Source organism: Nicotiana attenuata, chromosome 8, assembly GCF_001879085.1.
Source record: "Nicotiana attenuata strain UT chromosome 8, NIATTr2, whole genome shotgun sequence".
NCBI lineage: Eukaryota > Viridiplantae > Streptophyta > Magnoliopsida > Solanales > Solanaceae > Nicotiana > Nicotiana attenuata.
The window spans coordinates 35,921,411-35,933,792 of record NC_031996.1 but is presented as its reverse complement, the minus strand read 5'-3'; the positions used below and the strand labels follow the sequence as shown (position 1 = coordinate 35,933,792).

Below are 12,382 nucleotides of genomic sequence, written 5' to 3'. Positions count from 1 at the left end.
GATGTTGTTTTAGGTGTTTTAAGGATTGGTACAAGTTTGAATGGGGTATTAGGTGATGTTGGTGCCTTGGGTTGAGGTCCGGGGGCCCTCGGGGTGGTTTCGGATGGTTGACGGGAAGATCGGAGAAGTATTGCAGCAGCTGAAGCATTGCTGCTTCTGGTATTTTCGCATCTGCGGCTTGGGAACCGCAGATGCAGCGTGGGGGACCGCAGAAGCGGGGTTGTCCAGGCCCATCAGGCTTCGCAGATACGGTGGTATTTCCGCAGAAGCGGATCCGCATCTGCGAGATCAGGACCGCAGGTGCGGAATTTTATATTTTTAAAGGTTCCGCAGATGCGGTGGGGTTTCCGCAGAAGCGAACCCGTATCTGCGAGATCAGGACCGTAGGTGCGGAATTTTGGATTTTTAAGGAAACCGCAGAGGCGGCTCAGGTTCCACAAAAGCGGGACCGTAGGTGCGGTCCCTTAACCGCAGAAGCGGAAATCACTGGACTGAAATATGAAATTCGAGGGTTTAGTTTCAAAAGTTGGAAAAATCAAATTGGAGCTTGGGAGAGGGCGATTTTGAGAGGGATTTGAAGAGGAGATCAGTGGGTAACGTTTCTCTAATCCTTTCTAGTTATATTCCATCAATATGTAGTTAAATCCATCATTTAAATTCGAATTGAGGATAAAAAATTGGAAGAAACTTCTTAGACCGAATTATTGAGTTTTGAGTGGGTGTTTGACCTCCGATTTGGGAGATTTTTATATGCTTAGACTCGTGGAGTACGAGGGTTCTAAAAATATAAAAATTATCCGGTTCCGAGACGTTGGCCTGAGGGGCATTTTGGTCATTTTACCTAAATTCGCATCTTAGCTTTAAATTTAATAGTAGAATCAGTTGCTTGAGATGTTATTTACATTATGTAATCGAATTGAATAGATTTGGGCCATTTGGAGTCGGATACTCGTGGCAAGGGCGTGGTTTCTAGTTGATTTTGTGCCGGTTCGAGGTAAGTGGCTTGTCTAACCTTGTGTGGGGGACCTCCCCCTTAGGATATGATATTTGATAATTGAAAGCCTTGTACGTGAGGTGACGAGCGCGTACTTGAGCTAATTGTTGAAAACCCGATTTTTACTTAAAGATATTGAGACTGAGTTTCATTCGTATTTGCCTTATTCTACTCGAAATTATAACCTGTGTTAGATTAGAAAAGCATGATTAGTCGATTTAAATTGCCTATTTACTTAAGTTGCCTTGACTGTACTACATGAAGCATGTTAGGCTAGTACTACCTGTTGCTTGTATCTTTGCACTTCATTTCTGAATATCTTCTGGTTGTGGTTGCGCATTTACATTGGGACTACGGATGTGGGATTCCGGTAGCTCCCCCTTGTTTGTTTACTTTGGGATTACGGGTTAGATTCCCGGTTGATCCCCCTGCACTTTTACTTTGGGATTACGGGTTAGATTCCCGGTAGATCCCCCGAACATTGATAGTTGGACTACGGGACGATATCCCAGGAGATCCTTCGGATATACTCATATGATGGACTACGGGACGGTATCCCGGGAGCTCCTCGGACAGTTGATGAAATGGACTATAGGACGGTATTCTAGGAGATCCTCGTTGTTGGTACTAATATTGAGCTGTTTTACTCTGTGTCACTTTATTCCTTGCGTGTTATTGTTGCTTCGTATAACTTGCCTTACTTCATAGTTTTATTCATTATTTCCGTTTACTTCATACTGTTGCAAGGCTTATTATTATATTTTATCTCAGTAGGGCCCTGACCTTCCTCATCACTACCCGACCGAGGTTAGGCTTGGCACTTACTGAGTACCGCTGTGGTGTACTCATGCCCCTTCTGCGCATGTTTTTCATGTGCAGATCCAGGTACTTCATCCCAGGCGTATCACTCTCGAGGCGGAGAGATCTAGCTGAGACTTCGAGGTACTTCTGCCGCGTCCGCAGACCAGGAGTCTCTAACTTATTCCAGCTTTAGTAGATAGTCTTTCCTTTCTTTCAGTTGTTTAGACATTCTAGAGCTAGAGCAACGTATTACTCTTCTATTAGCCTATATTTCCCGTGAGTTTCCGGGTTTTGGGGTGATATTGTAGACTTCCGCATTATGGAGTTGTATATGCCGGGCGGCATTTATATATAGTTCCGTTTAGTTGCTCAGTTTTAATTAATTATTCCGCAAGTTATTTTGTTTTTCCGCATTCTTAGGCTTACCTAGTCGTTGGAACTAGGTGCAATCACTACATGTTCACGGAGGGCGAACTGGGGTCGTGACACATGGACACATGAAACACTGGATGCACGGCTGATAAGCTCGGTGGCAACGCAAGTCTGTAAGCCACCTCTCCCACTCGATCAAGAATCTCAAACGGGCCAATGAACCTAGGGCTAAGCTTGCCCCTCTTCCCAAATCTTATCACGCCCTTCATAGGCGACACCCGAAGCAACACCCGCTCACCGACCATGAATGCCAGATCACGAACCTTACGGTCGGCATAACTCTTTTGCCTGGACTGAGCTGTACGAAGCCTATCCTGAATGATCCTGACCTTGTCCAAGGCACCCTGTACTAGATCCGTACCCAACAACCGAGCCTCTCCTGGCTCAAACCACCCAATCGGCGACCGACACCGTCTACCATACAAAGCCTCATAAGGAGCTATCTGAATGCTTGACTGGTAGCTGTTGTTGTAGGCAAACTCCGCTAAAGGCAAAAACTGATCCCACGAGCCTCCAAAGTCAATAACACAAGCTCGGAGCATATCATCTAAAATCTGAATAGTACGCTGTGACTGCCCGTCCGTCTGAGGATGAAATGCTGTGCTCAACTCGACCCGTGTGCCCAACTCACGCCGAACTACCCTCCAGAAATGCAAGGTAAACTGCGTCCCTCGATCAGAAATGATAGACACGGGCACACCATGAAGACGAATAATCTCCCGGATATAGATCTCAGCTAACCTCTCAGAAGAATAAGAAATCGCCACAGGAATGAAATGCGCTGACTTAGTCAGCCTATCAACAATAACCCACACTGCATCGAACTTCTTCTGAGTCTGTGGGAGTCCAACAACAAAATCCATAGTGATACGCTCCCACTTCCACTCAGGAATCTCAATCTTCTGGAACAGACCACCAGGTCTCTGATGCTCGTACTTCACCTGCTGACAATTCAAACACCGAGCTACATACGCAACAATATCCTTCTTCATCCTCCTCCACCAATAATGCTGCCGCAGATCCTGATACATCTTAGCGGCGCCCGGATGAATAGAGTACCGGGAACTATGGGCTCGCGAAGTCCATCCACATTAGGTACACAAATACGACCCTGCATCCTCAAAACTCCATCATCTCCCACTGTGACTTGCTTGGCACCACCGTGCTGCACCGTGTCCTTTAGGACACACAAATGGGGATCATCATACTGCCGATCTCGAATGCGCTCCAATAATGAAGAAGAGCGACTATGCAAGCTAACACACGGCTGGTCTCGGAGACATCCAACCTCACAAACTGATTGGCCAAAGCATGAACATCCAAGGCAAGCGGCCTCTTACCGACCGGAATATATGCAAGACTACCCATACTGGCTGACTATCTAGTCAAAGCATCGGCCACCACATTGGCCTTCCCCGGGTGATATAAGATGGTGACATCATAGTCTTTTAATAGCTCCAACCACCTTCTCTGCCTCAAGTTTAGCTCCTTCGGCTTGAACAAATACTGCAAGATCTTGTGATCCGTGAACACCTCACATGACACGCCATATAAATAGTGCCTCCAAATCTTCAGCGCGTGAACAATGGCTGCTAACTCCAAATCATGGACTGGGTAGTTCTTCTCATGAATCTTCAACTGACGCAAAGCACATCCTGCATCAACATCGCACCAAGTCCAATAGAGATGCATCACAATAAACTGTATATGGCCCTGAACCTGTGGGCAAAACCAACACCGGCACTGTAGTCAAAGCTATCTTGAGCTTCTGAAAGCTCACCTCACACTCGTCCGACAACTTGAACTGGGCACCCTTCTGGGTCAACCTAGTCATCGGGGCTGCAATAGATGAAAACCCCTCCACAAACCAACGGTAATAACCTGTCAAACCCAAGAAACTCCGGATCTCTGTAGCTGATGTGGGTCGAGGCCAGTTCTTGACTGCCTCTATCTTCTTCGGATCTACCTGAATACCCTCTGCTGAAACAACATGACCCAAGGAAGCAACTGACCCCAACCAAAACTCGCACTTCAAAAACTTAGCATACAACTGACTATCTCTCAAAGTCTGAAGAACAACTCTCAGATGCTGCTCGTGCTCCTTCCGGCTGCGGGAATAAATCAAAATATCATCAATGAAGACTATCGCGAATGAATCCAAGTAAGGCCTGAACACTCGGTTCATCAAATCCATAAAAGCTGCTGGGGCATTTGTCAACCCAAATGACATCACCAAGAACTCATAATGCCCGTACCGAGTGCGGAAGCTGTCTTAGGGACATCGGATGCCCTGATCCTCAACTGATGGTAGCCAGATCTCAAGTCAATCTTCGAAAATACCTTGCCACCCTGAAGCTGGTCAAACAAATCATCAATCCTCGGCAATGGGTACTTATTCTTGATTGTGACCTTGTTCAATTGCCGGTAATCTATACACATCTTCATCGATCCGTCCTTCTTCTTAACAAACAACATCGGCGCACCCCAAGGCGAGACACTAGGCTTAATAAAGCCCTTATCAAGCAAGTCTTGCAACTGCTCCTTCAATTCTTTCAACTCAGGCGGGGCCATACGATACGGCGGAATAGAAATGGGCTGAGTGCCCGGAGCCAAATCAATGCAGAAGTCAATATCCCTGTCGGGTGGCATTTCCGACAGGTTTGAAGGTAAAACCTCAGGAAACTCACGAACAACAGGCACAGAATCCATAGAAGGAACCTTCGCACTAGAATCACGAACATATGCCAAATAAGCCAAACACCCCTTCTTGACCATACGCCGAGCCTTCATATATGAGATAACACTACGGGTAGAATGACCAGGAGTCCCTCTCCACTCAAGACGAGGTAGACCCGGTAAGGCTAAGGTCACTGTGTTGGCATGAAAATCCAAGATAGCGTGGTAAGGTGATAACCAGTCCATTCCCAACATGACATCAAAATCAATCATGTCCAACAGTAACAAATCTACTCGGGTCTCAAGACCCCCAATCACATCTACGCAAGAATGATGAACACGATCTACCATAGTAGAATCACCCACCGGTGTAGACACATAAACAGGAGCACTTAAAGAATCACTAGGCATGACCAAATACGGTGCAAAATAAGATGACACATAGGAGTATGTAGACCCATGGATCAAATAGCACTGAAGCATCCCTACTACAAATCAGAACTGTACCTGTGATAACTGCATCGGAAGCTCAGCCTCAGGCCTGGCTGGAAGAGCATAACATCGGGGCTGGGCCCCACCACCCTGGACTACATCTCTGGGATGGCCTGCTGCTGGCTGACCTCAACCTCTAGCGGCCTGACCTCAACCTCTAATACCTCTACCTCCACCTCTAGCTGGCTGAGCGGGCTGTGGAACACTCGGTGCCTGAACCATGGCACGGGAACCCTGATGCTGAGAGCTGCTTGATTCTCGAGGGTAAAATCTAGCAATATGCCCCCCGTATCTCCACAAGTAAAACAAACCCTTGGCTGCTGGGGCTGACGACCCTGAAAACTCTGAAGCAGAGGTGCACTGATAGGAGTTGGTGGTGCATTGTGGGACTGTTGATCAAAATACTGCATATTAAAACCACGACCACCTGAAGCACCGTGAGAAACACGAAGTGCCGACTGAAATGGCCTGGGAGATGGCCTCTACCAAAAGAATCCCTGCCTCCAGACGAGGCACCACTGAATCTGCCTGAATGACGAGGCCTTTTGTCAGACCCCTGACCACCCCCCTGCGACAGAACCATCTCAACTCTCCTGGCCACATTGGCCGCTTCCTGAAAAGAAATCTCACTCCCCGTCTCCTTAGCCATCTGCAATCGAATAGGCTGAATGAGTCCCTCAATGAACCTCCTCACTCACTCTCTCTCTCTCAGTGGGAAGTATAAGAAGAGCATGACGGGCCAAGTCAATAAATCTGGTCTCATACTGAGTAACAGTCATAGAACCCTGCTGGAGACGCTCAAACTGCCTCCGATAGATCTCTCTCTGAGTGATAGGAAGAAACTTCTCCAAAAATAGCTGAGAAAACTGATCCCAAGTCAAAGTTGGTGACCCAGCTGGTCTAGCAAAACAATAATCTCTCCACCAAGTCTTGGCGGATCCAGACAAACGAAAAGCAGCAAAGTCGATCCCATTGGTCTCCATTACCCCCATGTTCTGAAGAACCTCATGACAACTGTCCAAATAATCCTGGGGATCCTTAGAAGATGTACCGCCATAAGTAGTAGTAAAGGGCTTGGTAAAACCTATCCAACCTCCACAAAGCCTCCGAAGATGTAGTTGATCCATCACCGGTCTGTGCTGCTACTTGGCTGAAGAAGAGGTACGTGACCTCACCATCCGCGAAAGAACAAGAGTAGAGGGTTCAATTTAGCATTGAGAGAACAAAATCGTACGATAGGAAAGAATATACAGACGTCTCCGTACCTATCCCTCAGACTCTACTAAGCTTGTCCGTGAATTGTGAGACCTAAGTAACCTAGAGCTCTGATACCAACTTGTCATGACCCGGATTTCCTACCCTCGAGAGTCGTGATGGCGCCTACTCGTGAAAGCTAGGCAAGCCGAGTATTATAAATTCATTACCCTTTTTAATAAGCATGTTAAACAATTCAAAGTAATAATTGATTAAACAACGGAATAAATTAAATAACCAGAAATGCGGAAGACGAAAACTTAATAGTTTAACCAAACATTGCTACATAATCTGACGTACTATACTACCCAGAATTTGGAGTCACAATTTCACAGACGGTCTAAGAGTACTACAAATAAAGGGTCCGAAGAATAAATACAAACTGTCTCAGAAATACATAGAAGAAACAATAGTGAAAGATAGAAGGAGACGCCAAGGCCTGCGGACGCCTGCAGGACTACCTCGGGTCGCCTGAATGGAGTGAAGACAGCACCCTCACTGCGGTCCAAACGCTCCGGTATCAGTATCTGCACACAGTGCAGAGTGTAGTATCAGCACAACCGACCCCATGTGCTGGTAAGTGCCTAGCCAAACCTCGGCGAAGTAGTGACGTGGCTAGGACCAGACTACCAAATAAACCTGTGTAGTTAAATCATATACAGCGGAAAATAAAAGCAGATATTCACAGTTAAAGATGGGGAGGGGCAGGCATGCTACGGGGAGTATCAGATAACAACAAAATACTAGAGAGAAATGTAAAGAAACTATAATTTAGTTGCCAACAATAATGAGGAAAACAAACACAGTATTTACTTTCATTTCTTTCTCGTTGCAGGCGTGCAACCCGCTCCCATTTCATATATTACCGTTGCAGGCGTGCAACCCGCTCCCATTTCATATATTACCGTTGCAGGCATGCAACCCGCTCCCATTTCATATATTACCGTTGTAGGCATGCAAGCCGCTCCCATTTCATATATTACCGTTGCAGGCGTGCAACCCGCTCCCATTTCATATATTACCGTTGCAGGCGTGCAACCCGCTCCCATTTCATATATCAACACCAATCATAGAAGTATCCCGGCAAAGGAACAATAATACAACAACAACATCCCGGCAAGGGAACAATAATACAACAACAACATCCTGGCAAGGGAACAATAATATAACATCAACATCCCGGCAAGGGAACATGAGTATAACAACAACATCCCGGCAAGGGAGACAATATCATAAACAATAACATCCCGGCAAAGGAACCAACAATGATAATCATCATATTAGACATGGATAAATCACAACGGAGTCACAACTATTACAATACTAGACTCACGGCCATGCTTGACACCGACGTATAGATACTCGTGACCATGCCTATACGTCCCAATCCACAATTAACACATAGCAAATACGACACCACTCCTAATCCCTCAAGCTAAGGTTAGACCGAACACTTACCTCGATGCCACGAGCACAATTTAAGTCTCAACTATCGCTTTACCTCTTGATTCCACCACCAATTCGCTCGTTTCTAGCCACAAGTTACTTAACTATATCAATAAATGCTATATGAATCAATTCCAATGCATGAAAATAGGTTTTCTAAAGTTTTTCCCAAAAAGTCAAAAATCACCCCCGGGCCCATATGGTCAAAACCCGAGGTTCGAACCAAAACCCGATTAGCCATTCACCCATGAACCCAAATATATAATTTGTTTTGAGGCGCATAGGAATGCTCTGATGAAAGTATTGAATGAAGCGTACGTGCCCAACAATATCACCAGCGGAGAAATGGCCAACATGGTGGGGCAAGTGATGGAGAGCCACAAGATCACTTTTCATTAAAACGAGTTGCCGCCTGAGGGATTGAGATACAACAGGGCACTGCATATCACAGTGCAATGCGAGGATAAGTTCATTACCAGGGTTTTGATAGACGGAGGGTCCAGCCTCAACATTTGTTTGCTGACATCTCTGAAAAGGTTGGGCAAGGGTTTGCATGAAATACGAGCAGGAACTATGAATGTGAAGGCATTCGTTGGGTCACAAAGAGCCACGATTGGGGAAACCAATTTATGTTTGCAGATGGGTCCTACCTGGTTCGATGTCGAATTTCAGGTGCTAGACATATCCGCCTCCTATAATCTGCTGTTGGGACGACCTTGGATATATGCCGCTGGGGCTGTCGCATCCACTTTGCACCAAGATGTGAAATTCGAATGGAATCATCAAGAGGTAATCATTCATGGAGATGGGAGCAATCCCATCTACACCGCAACCAGTTGGACCGAGGATTGTCAGAAGAATTTGACAAAATCAAGGAATAACTGTCCACACCGCCAGTCCTAGGCCCGTAAGAGCCTGTTAGACCATTGCTACTCTACCTCTTTATATTAGATGGGGCTTTCGGTTGTGTTTTGGGACAACATTACAAGACGGGAAGAAAGGATCAAGCCATATATAACTTGAGTAAGAAGTTCACACCTTATGAAGCACGGTACTCTCTGTTGGAACACACTTGTTGTGCTCTGACATGGATAGCTCAGAAATTAAGGCACTACTTCTGTGCCTATACCACATACCTCATATCAAGGATGGATCCTATGAAGTACATCTTTCAGAAGCCTATGCCTACCGGGAAGCTGGCCAAGTGGCAAATATTGCTGAGTGAGTTCGATATCATCTATGTAACTAAGAAGGCAGTCAAAGGATAAGCGTTGGCAGATCATCTTGCTGAAAATCCTGTAGGAGGAGAATACGAACCACTAAAAATGTATTTTCCTGACGAGAAAGTGTCATTCGTAGGAGAGGACATTGCTGAAGCCTACGACGGTTGGAGAATGTTTTTTAACGGAGCTACAAATTTCAAGGGAGTCGGTATCGGAACCGTCTTGGTATCAAAAACCGGTCAGCACTACCCGGTGTCTGCAAAACTCAGGTTTCCATGCACCAATAAAATAGCTGAGTATGAAGCCTGCATATTAGGGCTCAATATGGCCGTCGACATGAATGTTCAGGAATTGTTGGTAATCTGTGACTCAGACCTGCTGGTGCATCAGGTACAAGGAGAGTAGGCTACGAAAAACACCAAGATACTGCCATATCTACATCACGTACAAGAGATGAGGAAGAGGTTCACAAAGATAGCGTTCCGGCATGTCCCCAGAATCCAGAATGAATTTGCAGACGCATTGGCCACCCTGTCCTCAATGATACAACATCTAGACAAAAATTTCATCGATCCTATTCCGGCGAGAATCCACAATCAGTCGGCATACTATGCTCATTTCGAAGAAAAAACAGATGGAAATCTATGGTTCCACGACATCAAGGAATATTTGGCAAAAGAAGAGTACCCAAGGCAGGCGAACCATACTCAGAAACGCACACTGCGGAGGCTGTCCAATCATTTCTTCCAAAGCGGAGGAATTTTGTATAGAAGAACACCTGATCTAGGACTATTTAAGGTGTGTTGACGCCAAAGAAGCTTCCAAATTTCTCGAGGAAATACATGCCGGAACCTGCGGCCCATATATGAACGGTTTTGTTCTAGCCAAGAAGATACTCAGGGCCGGATACTTTGGATGACTATGGAAACAGATTGCATCCGGTATGTCCAGAAGTGCCACCAATGCCAGATACAAGCAGATATGATACGGGTGCCGCCAAACGAACTCAATGGAACAAGTGTACCTTGGCCTTTTGCTGCCTGGGGAATGGATGTCATTGGTCCAATCGAACCCACTACTTCGAACGGGCACATGTTCATTTTAGTGGCCATCGATTACTTCACTAAGTGGGTTGAAGCTGCGTCCTACAAAGCGGTAACTAAGAAAGTCATCACAGATTTTGTCAGGGATCGTATTGTTTGTCGATTCGGGGTTCTCGAGTCCATCATCACTGACAACGCCGCCATCTCAACAGTGATCCGATGAAAGCCATGTTGAAACTTTCAAAATCAAGCACAAAAATTCCACAGCATACATGCCTCAAATGAACGGAGCCGCGGAAGCTGCCAACAAGAACATCAAGAAGATACTAAGGAAAATGGTAGAGAATCACAAGCAATGGCACAAGAAGTTACCATTTGCCTTATTGGGATACCGTACCACAGTTCGCACATGAACCGGGGAACTCCCTATTTGCTGGTTTATGGTACCGAAGCTGTCATTCTCGCCGAGCTAGAAATTCCTTCTTTAAGGATCATACAAGAAGCCGAACTCAGTGATGCAGAATGGATAAGGAGCCACTATGAGTAATTAGTCTTCATAGATGGAAAAAGGATGAATGCAGTGTGTCATGGTCAGCTTTATCACAATAGAATGTCCAAAGCATTCAACAAAAGTATCAAGCCAAGACAGTCACACCGGGGCATCTGGTCTTAAAGCGGATCTTTCCATATCAAGATGAAGCCAAAGGGAAATTTTAACCTAACTGGCAAGGTCCTTACATGGTTCACAGAGTATTGATAGGAGGATCACTCATACTCGCAGAAATGGATTGAGAAACTATGTGTAAACTATTTATGTTTCTTCATATGATGTAATTGAACTACGCTTGACCTGATTCCAGTTTAAGAGGGGATACGTAGGCAGCCCTGTGGGTTCGGTCATAATTCAATAAAATTTCCATTTTCCCCACAATCAAAACTAGGGCAGAATTTTGAGGAGGACCCTCAAAATTTTGAAGCAAGTTCAGCCAACAACATTACATACGGAATAGCCAGAAGGTCATTTAGATAACTGNTATTTGCATAAGGCTAAGCATTGCCTTCTCTTTGCACGAGACTAAGCCCTGTCTCAAATCTTGCATAAGGCTAAGCCCTGCCTCCATATTTGCATAAGGCTAAGCATTGCCTTCTCTTTGCACGAGACTAACCCTGTTTCAAATCGCATGAGACTAAGCCCTGCCTCCATATTTGCATAAGGTTAAGCATTTCCTTCTCTTTGCATGAGACTAAGCCATGTCTCAAATCTTGCATGAGGCTAAGACTTGCCTCCATATTTGCATAAGGCTAAGCGTTGCCTTCTCTCTGCATGAGACTAAGCCCTGTCTCAAATCTTGCATGAGGCTAAGCCCTGCCTCCATATTTGCATAAGGCTAAGCATTGCCTTCTCTTTGCATGAGACTAAGCCCTGTCTCAAACCTTGCATGAGGCTAAGCCCTACCTCCATATTTGCATAAGGCTAAGCATTGCCTTCTCTCTGCATGAGACTAAGCCTTATCTCAAATCTTGCATGAGGCTAAGCCCTGCCTCCCTATTCGCATAAGGCTAAGCATTGCCTTCTCTTTGCATGAGACTAAGCCCTGTCTCAAATCTTGCGTGAGGCTAAGCTCTGCCTCCCTATTTGCATAAGGCTAAGCATTGCCTTCTCTTTGCATGAGACTAAGCCCTGTCTCAAATCTTGCATGAGACTAAGCCCTGCCTCCACATTTGCATGAGGCTAAGCCTTGCCTCCATATTTGCATAAGGCTAAGCATCGCCTTCTCCTTGCATGAGACTAAGCCCTGTCTCAAATCTTGCACGAGTCTAAACCCTGCCTCCCAAATCTGCATAAGGCTAAGCATTGCCTTCTCATGAGACTAACCATTGTCTCCCTCGGTATAAGTGTTGCCATATTCTAAACTTTGCATTATATTCTTCTCTCGGGGTTAAGCTCTGCCCCCAAATAAGACCAAGCTTTGTCTTGTTATCACCTCTGGTATCATGTCTCTGCACTTCATAGATCGGAA

At 45.6% G+C, this 12,382-nt stretch overlaps 1 pseudogene; it reads right to left on the bottom strand.

Annotated features, from left to right (window-relative positions):
• LOC109231655 lies at positions 1,173 to 4,666 on the bottom strand (annotated as a pseudogene).